Raw genomic sequence first — 12,818 nt, 5'->3', positions numbered from 1 at the left:
CAACGAGCTCAATCACTGCGCTGTCAGACGAGTGTCCTCCGCTAGCTTAACCATCCGGGCCTGTTTTCCTGACAGCTTCAGAAGAGCTTTTTTCCTCTTCTAAGGCTTCGTGGAATGATCCGTTCTGACAGCGCTGGAGAATAGCATGTTTGGAGTCCACAATGGGCTTGTCACGTCTTTGTGTATTCAGATATTTACTTTGTGTTCATCTCATTTGGGCCCGTGGCACTGAATTCTCTTTCATATCGAGATAAATGTCAGAACACGTTATTTTACAATGTTGTTTTTTTTCCCAGCTTGTTGTGCTAAATAAATATTTAGGCTCGGGTGTCACTACTGCGTTGTTTTTTTCTCGCCTTTATGCATATCTGTTTATCACCCTGCTGAGATAAGAAGCCACCGGGGAGATCGTTTGAATAATACAACAAATTAGCAAACACAACAAGTGCTTTCTATCCTTTGGCAAGCGGTGGCAAATTAAATATCTATTATTTACAGTTACATCTTGTTGCCAGAAGAGAAACAGTTTGTTTACTAAACATGCAGATGCCGAGATGAAAGCGTCGCAGTTGCATAATTCATGCACCACATGTTTGCGCGTGTAAGTCAGGCATCCTAAACTCTTCCCCATGCATAAAAAATACACCACTGTAACGCAGCAAAGCTCCTAGTATTGTTATCATTTATTCAGTCACAGTGGCATTAATATTGCACACGCGCCTCTGCCCTCCCGGTCTGTTTTTCCGAGCTACCGGGGCGCCCGTTCGGGAAACCCGTCGCGGCAGCGGCGAGGCCGACCTGGGTTCTGCTCTCCACCGAAAACGAATCCTTATTATAATGACACCTAGATTAGCCCAGGTGAGACAGCCCACCGCCCTTCGGGGCATCTCGGCACGCCGTTTAATCCAAATGCCAATTTGGCGTGGGTTTGTTTGGCGCGAGGGAGGGTTGCATGGAGAGGGGAAGGCGCTCCTCCCAGCTTGGTGCGTCTCTAATTGGAGTGCAGGGAGCGGGTGGAACTGCCTGGCGTCAGTCAGTGTTTAGGATGCCCGGGGGCAGCGCTCTCCTGTGGGTATCAAAGTGCTCTAATTAAATGCAGGGTTCATAACGTGGTCCTCTGCATTACGGGCCGGGAGAAAGCGAGAACGGCCGGCTGCCTCCTTGCCTTTGACTAGTCTCTGCTAATTACCTATTGTCCAATTGACTTCCCATTCCACTTCATACTAAACAATGAAACCTTGCTCTCATCAGGCCGACCCCCATCTTGCTGTTTTTATTTTTTCCTCTTATTATTCTTCTTCTTGTTCCTCACCTTGTCTTAGCCTGGCCGGCCTAATTAATCTTATGGAGATCTCCCTCCGTCAGGTTCCTGCGCGCCTGGCCTCCTGTTTATAATTTGATTTGGAATGATAAAAGTATGTGTGGCTATAAAAGACGAGTGTCATTTTCCCGAGTGCTGGGACGTGCCGGGGCTATCAATCTTCCCAACGTGCCCGGCAAACTGATTTCCCAGAAAATTAACTTCAATTAATATCACAAATCCCCTCGGCGTGGCCGCGGAGGCAGGCGTCGCTTTGAAGGAGAACCTTCAAAGATGTCTCACAATGGTGTTTCGCTCGCATCCACACATGCCCTTTTGTTTCCCATAGCATAGGAAATATTTGCTGCATCTACACAAATATTCCCACATCAACATGAAAAATTGATTACGCTCGCAGAGCAGAATGCTAAAACGGAGATCGTGTTAAAATAAGGCATTCAGGACGTTTGTTGTTTTTTTCAAGCAACTAACAGCTTTGTATTTTAAATGGAGAGTGCTGGGGTTTATTAATTTTCTGGTCAAAATGGGAATTTTTTGGTGTAGCCCTTCAGTGTAGGAATTTAGACTGGCAACAAGCCCTCGTTCTTCATTTCAATCCAAAACATCTTTTACATTTTTTATTTAAAACATACATTTCATTAAATCATGCATTTCCTGGGAATTGAACCCATGACCTTGGTGTTGCTAGCGCATGCTGGCACTGTTTGAGCAACAGGAACACTAAAACATGCTGAAGCGGTGTTTGTGTGCATCTTAAACCAGCCTAAGCTGGTTTGCTGGCCTTATCTGGTCTTAGCTAGTCTGCTGGCTGGTTTTAAACGGGTTTGGGTGCTTATCAGCTGGTCAGGCTGAGAGACCAGCTTAAATTAGCTTAGGCTATCTTAAACTAGTTGAGACCTTTAAACTATCGTAGGCTGGATTAAAGCAATTTTTAAAAAATATATTAAATGAGAAAAAATGTAAAGCGGAATCGTTTTGTTTTTTCCCCATTTGCAATTAACTGGATTGTGGAAAGTGGTTTCTACGTGTGATCTTTTTTGTGGAAAATCGATCAAAGGTTTTTTTTTTGTGTGTTTTTTTACCATTGGAAAACCATGTAGCAATTAATCATTTACTGGGAACGTTTATTATGGAGGGCCATTTTTGATGTCATGTTAACTATAATTGAGTCTCACAAATCAAATTCCACTTGTTAGGCCTGTTTATGTGTGGTTTTGTAGTGTTGTATCTGCCGTCTCCCAGTGCTAGCTGTGTAGCATCTGTGGGTCGCTCGGCTGTTTAGCAGCCAGCCCTCTTCTTCTGACTGCACTCAAGAAATCACACTACTAAAGCAGTTGGTGTCAACAACCAGCAAAACCACAGGCTACAGCGAGGAGACGCACACAAATACAAATAAAATCTGTATGCTGTGGCGGGCGTTTGAAGGGTCCATTAGAGGGGCCGTTGGAGGCAGTGATGGAGGGAGATAAGTGTCAGACCCCCCGCTGCACTGCGCTGGAGTCCTGCCAGCTGTTTACTGCATCCTGGAGCCGCTGCTTGTTACTGTCTGACACAGTCAAGATCAAATATCTTTCTCTATCTCAGCTTAGAGTGGAGCCTTTCCTCCCAAAAAAGCGGCTTCTGCTGACTCACAGGACCTGTGAACAGCCCGAGTGGGACAAAATAGCACAGGCATTATTCTTTAAATATGTTTTTTTTTTTATCAAATCTTTCTTGAAAACTCTATGAAATTGGACTTGTGTCTGTTAGTCCATGACTAATGCTCGATACCTGAAAGAATCTCTTTCTCGGACCTTTACCTTGACTGTTCCCTTCTGGTGGAATGATCTGCCTAACTCGACCAGAGCTGCTGAGTCCGTAGCCATTTTCAAGAATAATTATATATACTACGTTAGACTAAACTGGGAAGGGTCATAGCACTTACTTATTGTTGTACTATTGTTAGTTTAACTGCTTCTGCTGTTCTCCTCATTTGTAAGTCGCTAAATGATTAAATGTAAAATGTATCTGAAGGCATCTGAGGGGTTGCAAGAATAATTATGCAAGAATATATATGAATAATTATGCAAAAGAAAATAAGTATGAAAATAAAGTATGAGAAAATATGAAATTATGAAGACCAATAATTGTTTTTTATATTGTCATTGTGCTATAGGCAAAAGAAAATACATATTGAAGACATTTACTTTGAATTTAACTCATTTTTAATCTTTTTCAGTTCAGTTTTCAATAAAATGTTCTTGCTATTAATGTCACCTTCAAATCAAATATGACATTTATTGTTTTTTCATGGAATATTGCCCTATTTATTATGAATAATTTAATTATTCACTCCGCCAGTGTTTAAAAAAAAAGTTGCCAGCCACCGCCAGCGTTTTTGACTATTTTCACAAAAAAATCATGGCCCCTAGAATATATTGTTGTATGAATATCTGAACCTGCATTCTATCAAAAGAAAGAACTTTTCTATTCTAGTGACAACCTGTCACTCACATGAAATCGACCAATAGCAAACCACAACCATCCAATCAATACCTGATGGACAAAATCAACTCCCGCCCTACATTTTTTCTTGTTTGAGAAGCCGTTCACTCGGATATAAATTAACATAAGGAAGAAAAGTCCATCACAACTTGTTTAATACCGACTTTGTACTAATCGCTGCCATTAGTGTAATTCATTCTCTTAATTATTATTATTATTTTTTCTACATGTCATCATTCATTTTTATTTTATACTTTATTTTTTTAGAAAAATACTTGTCTCATCCAAACTTTCTTTTTCAACAGGAAATACGTCATCATCTGTGCTTGTCAAGCTATTTTATAAGGTTTTTAAAGAGACATAAAATGCTGCATGGTCACTTCTCTGGTCTTGTTAGGTTTCTCGATGAATTTAAAACTCTTTTATGCCACATTTTCCCAGCAGCTACTGTTGAAAAGGCCTTTACGTTGAGCCTGGGTTTGCTCCACAGGCATTTACACCAACTTACCTTCCATCAATAATGCAAGATGACAGTTTCATATAGTCTGATAACAAAATAATGCCTTTATTGAGATGTCTTGAGATGCGTCAGAACCCATCGCACACCTGCTGCTCAGTCAAGAGGAATTCTGAGCGTGTGTGTGTGAGAGCGAGTGGGCTCCATGTAAAGCCAATGTTTCCTGCCTCTCTACCCTGCCTGAGGCACTGCCTCCATTGGGATGGTTTATATGCAATAGTAGGCTTCTGCTTATTGATCAGTGCTAATGTCTCAATGATCTCACACTCATGAGTCAGTTCTCTCTCTCAGTCGGGGGAAACTGCAACCCCAGCTGCTGCCTTCATGTTTCAGACTGATTTACAACTGCTCATTAATTAGCCACCATTCTAATGAAGAGACAAATCTTGTCTGCTCCTGTCTAGTGCCTGCTGAAAATAACCGCTTAGTCCCGCCTAAAATGGTTTGCTGGTTTTTAGCTAGCCACCAAGCTGTTTTTCTTTTTTTAACAGGGTGTGCTGAGTGACGAAATGAGAGACAGCTCTCTTGAATGAATGATTCAATGACAAATACATTTTTTAACATTCATTTGTCGCCAGTGATGACGATGCATAACAACAGAGCGTAAGCGCCCAAGCTGTTGTGGATCCACGTACCGCTTATTTGCATCCAAGTTTGTGCAGATTATTTGAGCAAAAATGTGTACATTTGTGCATATAGATTAGCGTGATTTTGTCCAGTGCAGTCGGCGGAGAGTGTGCAATCCCGTACGGACGCCTTGCTGTCGACAAAAGAGTTTTTTAATATACGTCTGCATGGCATCAGAGAAAGTTAGACCGCTCTCTGACACGTCTAACCGGCATGCATCTCGCGGTGATCACTGGGGATCGGTTCTGTGCAGATTTAGCTCATCTCAAAGGAGACTGTTGTCTCATTTTTGATCTCAGTCCATGACGTTTTTATGACTTTGTTCTCATTCTGGAAAGCTTTTGATTGGACAAAAATCTGTGTAGTGCAGGATGAGTCATCAATGTTTTTGCTCCATTTCCCAGGAGATAAAGAGTGTACATTTTGAGTGTGTGCTAAAGATAAGTGTAGTCAAGTTTTAGGAGTATTTGTGCATATAGATTTGCATCAAAGCTAACGGGCTAAAACCCACAAAACTCAAACTTAGATTTTATGGTGTTTTTCAACGCAGTGCCACATCATTCCCTGGTCTTTATTACCCAAACGTCTGTACAAACCCAAAGCTTCACTGGTTCATGTGCGTTTGTGCATCATTCTGTCTTATTTAAAGATGAGGTTGTAATTCATCTGAGCTTGTAAAGTCTCCAGCCTCTGTGTTTGTGCTGGAGTTATTCTCTCAGCCCCTTTTGTTTCCACGTGCCTTTAAATCTCCCCTGGAGTGGACCTAAACTGGAAACAGTAAATTAAAGAACAATGCTGAGGTACTGACCCTTTAGATCTCTCTCTTTATCTTTCGCTCTCTTTCTGTCAGCTGGTGTGTTTGATTATGGAGAAAGCGAGCAGACTCTCCCTCGTTTGTTTTCATTAGGGTGATTGCCTCAACGTCTGAGCGACCTTCAGCTTTCCTCTCATTCCAAAAGAAATCTACACACACACACACTGTCTGTCTGTGACTAATGGCATGTGTGTACAGATTCAGTGTTAGGGTCAGCACTGGAGCATGATGGGTTTGGTGTAATGAGGGAGGGTTTGACTGACACGGTCGCAGAGTTTCTTTTCTTATTTTCACTTCTGACTCTCTTAAGCTGGACCCCTTTATCTGGGGCTTTGCCATTAGATGCCGCCGTGTTTCTGGGCTGTTTTAAAAGGTTGTGGTGATTTCAGTTTGCGCGAATGATTTTGGAAGGATGCTTAGTTGGCTGTGACAATATCTTGTTTCTGATTGGCTGACGCTTCTTTTTGGTTGTTGTTCCATGCTGCTGTGTCCTGCAGCTCAGTTATGATGCAATGCTATCTGAAAAGCTGTAGTTGAGAGAAAATCCCATGTGTAACACCCACACAGTTATGAAGGAGACTCTCAGAGTCTCTAATTAAATTACACTTTAATGTCTGCACCAGGACTGGAGCTATATGCGAGTATTAATATAATTATTACACGGCGTTCTGAAATACTTGATTCTGATTGGTCAATCACAACCTTCTGCCTCAAACTTCTGCAGTTTATATTTATTTATTTATTTATTTATTTGTGCTCATAAATGTGTTTTCAAATCGATGTAGCACCAAAGCAGGTTATGTTCTTCTTTTCTTACATTGTTTCTCAGGTGTGCTGCTGAAGATGATTAATATTAATTAGTGGCAGTAGAAAGCAGGATGCTGTGGGTGGTGTTGTGTTGTGTGATTGAAGGCCTTTGTTCTGCGGAGAGGCCCATGAACTCTCCTGAGTCGGACACCCACGCAATACAAAAAAAAAAAAAAAAGAGAGAGGGGGAGAGAAAGAAAAAGAAAAAGCTGTTCTATTCTATCTACTGTGTCCCTTGACAAAGGTGGTGAAGTATATCATAGTTTTATTGGATAAACCTCATTAAAAACGTCACATTTCACCCCAAAATCTTAAGAAAAAATAAGACATTATAACTTGACAAAGAAAAATTTATTGACTGATTGTTTTGATGATAATTTGATAACTCATGATAACTGTAAGGTGTCCAGACTTTTTTTTATGCAAGTCATCATGGGGGTGGGGGAACAGATTTTAAAAGCTGTACACACACACACACACACACACGCACATTACAAATGTAATTGTTTTTTTTACAAAAACTAAAGCTTAGTTAATGGCAGAATTAAATATCTTAATGATCCTCAAAAATAGGCTTTATCTTTTAGCTATTTTTCTTTCTTTCTTTTGATTTTGGGATGAACTATGCTTTGACATCACTGTTAATGGAGTGCTGCTTTTTGACGGTTTTGAACCTACATGCATATTTAAATAAACACATACTGTAAGATCACATAATACACAATTGCTGCCAGTGGTTGACAGGTTACAGTGAGCAAAGTTAGACAAATTATATTGCGTCAGTGTAACTGGTATCCAGACAACAGACTTTCACTGCTTTCCCTTGTTTGTATTTGTGCCTAATGTTTCTTTGTGCCATGGAAACAAAATTGCAGCTAAATGTGGTCGCGTGTTAACTTTAATGCTGTTTTTAGCACGTTTTGCAACACTACAGCAAGCATGCACAGCTATGTCCATTGTGAATGCCTTTTATTAACCAGGAAATATTTGGTACTATAATTTAAGACACTAATTTAGACAGCCGAGAGGGGCAGTGAATTAGTCGTGCGACTGAATTCGAAGACACAGGCGTTCATTGTGCACGTTGTGCAAGCCCTAGGCTGCAACTTGATGAGTTTATAACTGTCAGCAAAATTGAAATTATTATCAGGTTACGTCAGTTAGCAACATTTCTCTTGGCCATACCGAGAGTGTAATTAACTTCTAGACCTCTCCGTTCGAGCCAAGTTTCTTAAAGCAGGTGTGCCAATTGAAACAAGCGCAGAGCCACCTTTTCTCGCCTTCATGTCTGTCTCGCTCTTTTCTGCTCTCTCCAGCTTTGTGTTCATGTTGAAGAACACCCGCTCTGGAGGCCCTTGTTACCGATGCGCATTTCACTTTTCAGCCATCAACGCAAAAGCCTTTCCTTGCTTTGTAACAATTTAGCGTTCCCAGGAGACCTTGTGTTTCGAGCGAGCTTCAGTCACGCTGGCACTCTGGAATCGCTTAACGCAGCAAATTTCTCATCACCAAAGAACTGTGCTGAACTGAGAGGAAATAAAATCCAGGGCATGTTTTCAGTAAATGCATCCTGACACACTCATCTAGAAGTATATTCAAAAAGTAGTAGTTGTTGACTCACAATTGTTATTTTATTCTTTGGCAGTGAAAGTTTGACAGTCCTCACACAATGGGTGTTCGGGGGTAGTTTTCTGTTACTGATGAACAAACTTTAGCACGTTATAAAGCACCATTTGGACTATAGTCTTCGGTGATACATCAGCTTGTTGAGAAGAGGTGTGCTGTTCCTTTTCATTTGCAAACAAACACATAATACTCTGTTTGATGAAAATTAATATAGACTGATATTAAAGAGATATCTGGAGACCAGGATATCATGGAGAACTCTTTTCACTTGGGCCGGTTCATAACCATTCAGATCATCCTAGCAATGCCCTAGTAACCATTCAAAGCACTCTTGTAACTAAAATTTAATTTTCATTTATAGGGTTAACGTTATATACAGATCACAAAAATGATCCAAAAATAAAGATTTTTCTTTAAAATGTACATTACCATTTAAGAGTTTGGTGTCAGTAAGATTTTTACTTATTAAAGAAATAAATTATTTCAGCAAGTATGCATTAAATTGCATTACTGAGAACTAACGTACGTCCGCTGGAGGAGACCGTAATCGGCTACACAGGATAGTTTATCTTACAGAAATATAATATATAAAACTGACATTTGGATATTTGACTCACCAGTGACCAAATGTTTAACTTCCTGCAGACGTAGTGTATTTTTAGTGCATACTGAGTGTCAGGATCCCACAATTTACCCATTCGTTCCAGCCTGTATCCACTTTTATGTCCTCAAACGCTCGTTTTTTGGGGTCGACAGCTTATGAAAACTTATTTCTGGGTTTCTTAGCTTGTTTGCTGTACACCTTGTCACATAGCAGCTTTTAGGCATTATTCTGTCTTTTCTTAGAAGCAAGAAATGACAAGGAGGCAGCCTCTCGTAATGCAAAGTCAATGGAGACGGTTGGTTTGTTTTCCCCCTTGGTGGGCGTGGTCTTCAGATTATGACGCGTTGCGCTCTGTCTCTGTCTACACGGGACACGACAGTCAGACATGAAAGCAGTCATGTCATGTGGCGGCACAACAGCTTGAGGCTATCAATACTGGATGCTACAAAGCGACCGTTAGAAATCCATTTGTTCTTCATGTCAGAAGTAACGCAAACACTTTGGAGTACATCAGAAATAGAACAGGGCATTAGTTTACTGTCGGGAATTTGTCGCATCCAGTGTAGACAGCATCAACGATTATAATGGGTTATATTTAGATCAGTGTTGTTTTTGGCAGCCCTTTAGTTTTAGTCTTAGTCTTTTGGACGAAAATGCTTTTTAGTTTTAGTCACATTTTAGTCACTTATAAACTTGATAGTTTTAGTCAAGTTTTAGTCGACGAAAACACAAAAAGGTTTTAGTCGACGAAAACGCAAAAAGGTTTTAGTCAAGTTTTAGTCAATTTTAGTAAAAAAAAAAAAAGTAGTCTTTAGCAAATTAATTTAGGTTAAAAAGTATTCGAAATGGGCTTAGGTTTGACAGGTTGTAGCAAGTGTTGCAATTCATAAAACAACAGTTAACCTTAAAACCTTTGCATAATAAACTAGACTTTCTCATTGATGGAGATGCAGTGCTGCCAAGCTGTACTTCATTGTCGCATTGGGCAGAAACCTTTTATCCCCATATTTCAAGTTATATTTTTTCCATGAATTGATGCTCTTCTAAAATTTCAGCACATTGGCTATTTTCACCAGTAATCACAGTAATAAAGGAATGGTTTACAGTTTAAACAGCAAAAAACTTTGAGCTACTACAACATTACTCACAGATAAAGTGGTAACAGTGGAATCACTGTTTTACTCCAAAAAAGCCAGGAATAAAACTGTGGCTTTATTATATAATTAGTTAAATAATAATTTATGTTATAATCTAAGTTATATAATAATTATATATTACTTTGTACCAATTAGCCTACTAAACTAATGCTCGGACACACTCGGTCTCTCTTGCGCGCCGACACACTCGGTCTCTCTCGCGTACATTCGGTCTCTCTCGCGCGCCGACACACTCTCTCGCGCACTGTCGCTCGCTCGTGCAGTTCGTTTCGCTTTTGTCCAGTCCGGCGCCTCATATCGAAGATGTGTGGCGATTGACTAGCCGTAGCCGCAGGTGTGTTGTTGTTGTGTGGAATCTGGTGCGCTGCATGGCGGCAGCCGGGTGGTGGGCGTACCCAAAACAAGGATAGGAAGCGGCAGCATTGCTGATACTTTTTTAGCTCAAAACAGACAGATTTCACGCAAAATAGGCAGAAATGACATGCATTGTGAACGTCAGACTTAATCATTTTCGTTCCGTCTCGTCAACGAAAACTCGAAAACGTCTCGTCATGTTTTAGTCACCTTAGAGCCATTTTTAGCTAGTCATCGTCGCGTTATCGTCATAAAAAAAAGTGCGCCAACGAAATCATTTTGTTATCGTCATCGTTGACGAAAACAACATTGATTTAGATTTGGCGTGTCACGCACTCGTATCTGCTTTAGACATGGTGTTAGAATGATTTCTGAAAGATCATGTGACACTGAAGACTGCTGGAGTAACGATGCTGAAAATTCAGCTTTGCCATCACAGAAATAAATTACATTTTAAAATGTATACAAATTGTTTTATTGTAATAATATTTCACAATACTGTATTTACTGTATTTAGGATAAGATAAAGGCAGCCTTACTTTTGAACAGCAGTAATCATATAATGAGATCGTTTAATAACTCAATAGTCAATAGACTGTAGTCAGGTTAGACGGCATATTGAATTTAACAAAGTGAAAACGAGCCTGTGAGGGATAGACTTACAGTCTTTACTTTGGCACTCTCTATAGATAATGTATTTTTCACAACTTTTAAAACTGTTTCTTGGGAGTTTTTCAACTAAAAGTATCTACCCTGACTAAGGTCTAAATAATGAAATGCAACGGTTTGTTTCTAAAGTGTTTCAGACAGTCAGTTAAAGTGTACTGTAGTTGAGTAAGGGAAAAGCGGCCCCTTTAGTGCAGGTGTGCATCTCTCCGTTCACATTCCAGGGGCCCTCCATCACTAATGAAGGATGATTCCTGGATCTCTGTTTATTTACTAGATTCCAAACCAGATCGGGCCAATTTAAAGGTTCACCCCCCCCCCCCCCCCCACTCACTCATTCTCTCTCTCTCTCTCTCTCTCTCTCGCTCATCCATTGATACATGGTTAATGGTTGTCAGATGTGGCAGTGTTAGTGGGGCTAGAGATGTATTTGTTTGCTCTGGCTGATTTCCTCAGACTAAACTGGTATCGGTCCTCTCCATTTGGTTTATATCAAAACATGAGTGACTGTGGTGGCTCCACCTGGTAAAACAAGATGGGAGCCGGACTGACAGGAGTGTAACATCTTTCTTAACATACGAGCAGTTTACTGAGCGAAGCCACCTGACCTACACTTGTTATTTTAGTGCTTAATCCTGCAGTGTGGATGGGAGATAAGGAACGTGTGAAAATAACATTTCTGTGTTTGTCTGCAAGAGCAGGCCAGACTGAATTATGAGACACGAACACTACATGCCACACTCTATATTTAGTTTAGCGGGTTGTTGCGGGAGAAGGAACATACTGGCTTGATTTGAAGTAAAACACTTTTCTGATTAAACTGTTTGGTCTGAGAGGTTCAGTTTCCAAACACTGTTGGGCATTAGATCAAAAAAGTCCAAAAAAAGTGTTGGGTTTACATCTTCTGAAGCTGTTTAAGGTATCTCAGTTATGGCGTGCTGGCTGTTTCTTTTGCCGTTATGAAGTTTTTATGCATAGGTCATCGGCTGTCTACTTGAATTAGCTGTTTTCTATGTGCTCCATGCTTGATTGTAATGAGTTCAGCGAAAACATGTCTGTTTTGGGATGTGATGTAGTTTACGTTTCTCTGTTGCGGATCCACAGGTGTGTCGTGTCAGCCCAGCTCAAGTTCACCCCTGCTGGCCTGGAGAGGCACTGTGGCCTCGTTTTCCTCCACTGGACGTTCGATCTCCAAATTAAATTGATTAGCGGGTGAAGGGCTCTCCGGAGAACCTCTGGGATTTCTTCATATCCTGTTTGCCTGAGGTTTTTTGGCTAAGAAAGTAACAGGAAACAGGCGAAGAATTCAAAAATCTTTAAAACAGAAACAATACTATTATATTGGAATAGGGCCATAAAAGATATAGGATTTGAGTTGCAGCTATCAGGGCTTCATTCAGAGAAAGCGGCCTTAAAAAGTATTTTGACACTCAAAGTGCCCCTATTATGCTTTTTCGGATATTGCCTTTCATGTAGTTTGTAGCTGTTTGTGAATGTAAAAGATCCAGTTTCCAAACACCGTTGGGCATTAGATCAAAAGTAGTCCAAAAAAGTGCTGGGTGTACATCTTCTGAAGCTGTTTAAGGTATCTCAGTTATGGAGTCTGTGGAAAACCACAAGTTTCTTTTGAGTTGCTGCTATCTGTGCGATAGACCAATCACAACTACCTTTCATGTAGTTTGTAACTGTTTGTGAATGTAAAAGGTCTGACAAGTTTTAAAGATCAAAGTGCATAAAAGTGCATTGTCTCCCAAAAGAAAGAAGCGATTCTGAACTGCCTAAAACCAGTTGTCAGTAATCGCCGTCTTTCTTACTGCACAAACCTACGTAGATTTGTCATA

The sequence above is a fragment of the Scardinius erythrophthalmus genome (genome assembly GCF_964197995.2).
Source record: "Scardinius erythrophthalmus genome assembly, chromosome: 4".
Taxonomy (NCBI): domain Eukaryota; kingdom Metazoa; phylum Chordata; class Actinopteri; order Cypriniformes; family Leuciscidae; genus Scardinius; species Scardinius erythrophthalmus.
The sequence above is the reverse complement of the archived record's forward strand: the minus strand, read 5'-3'. Positions refer to the sequence as shown.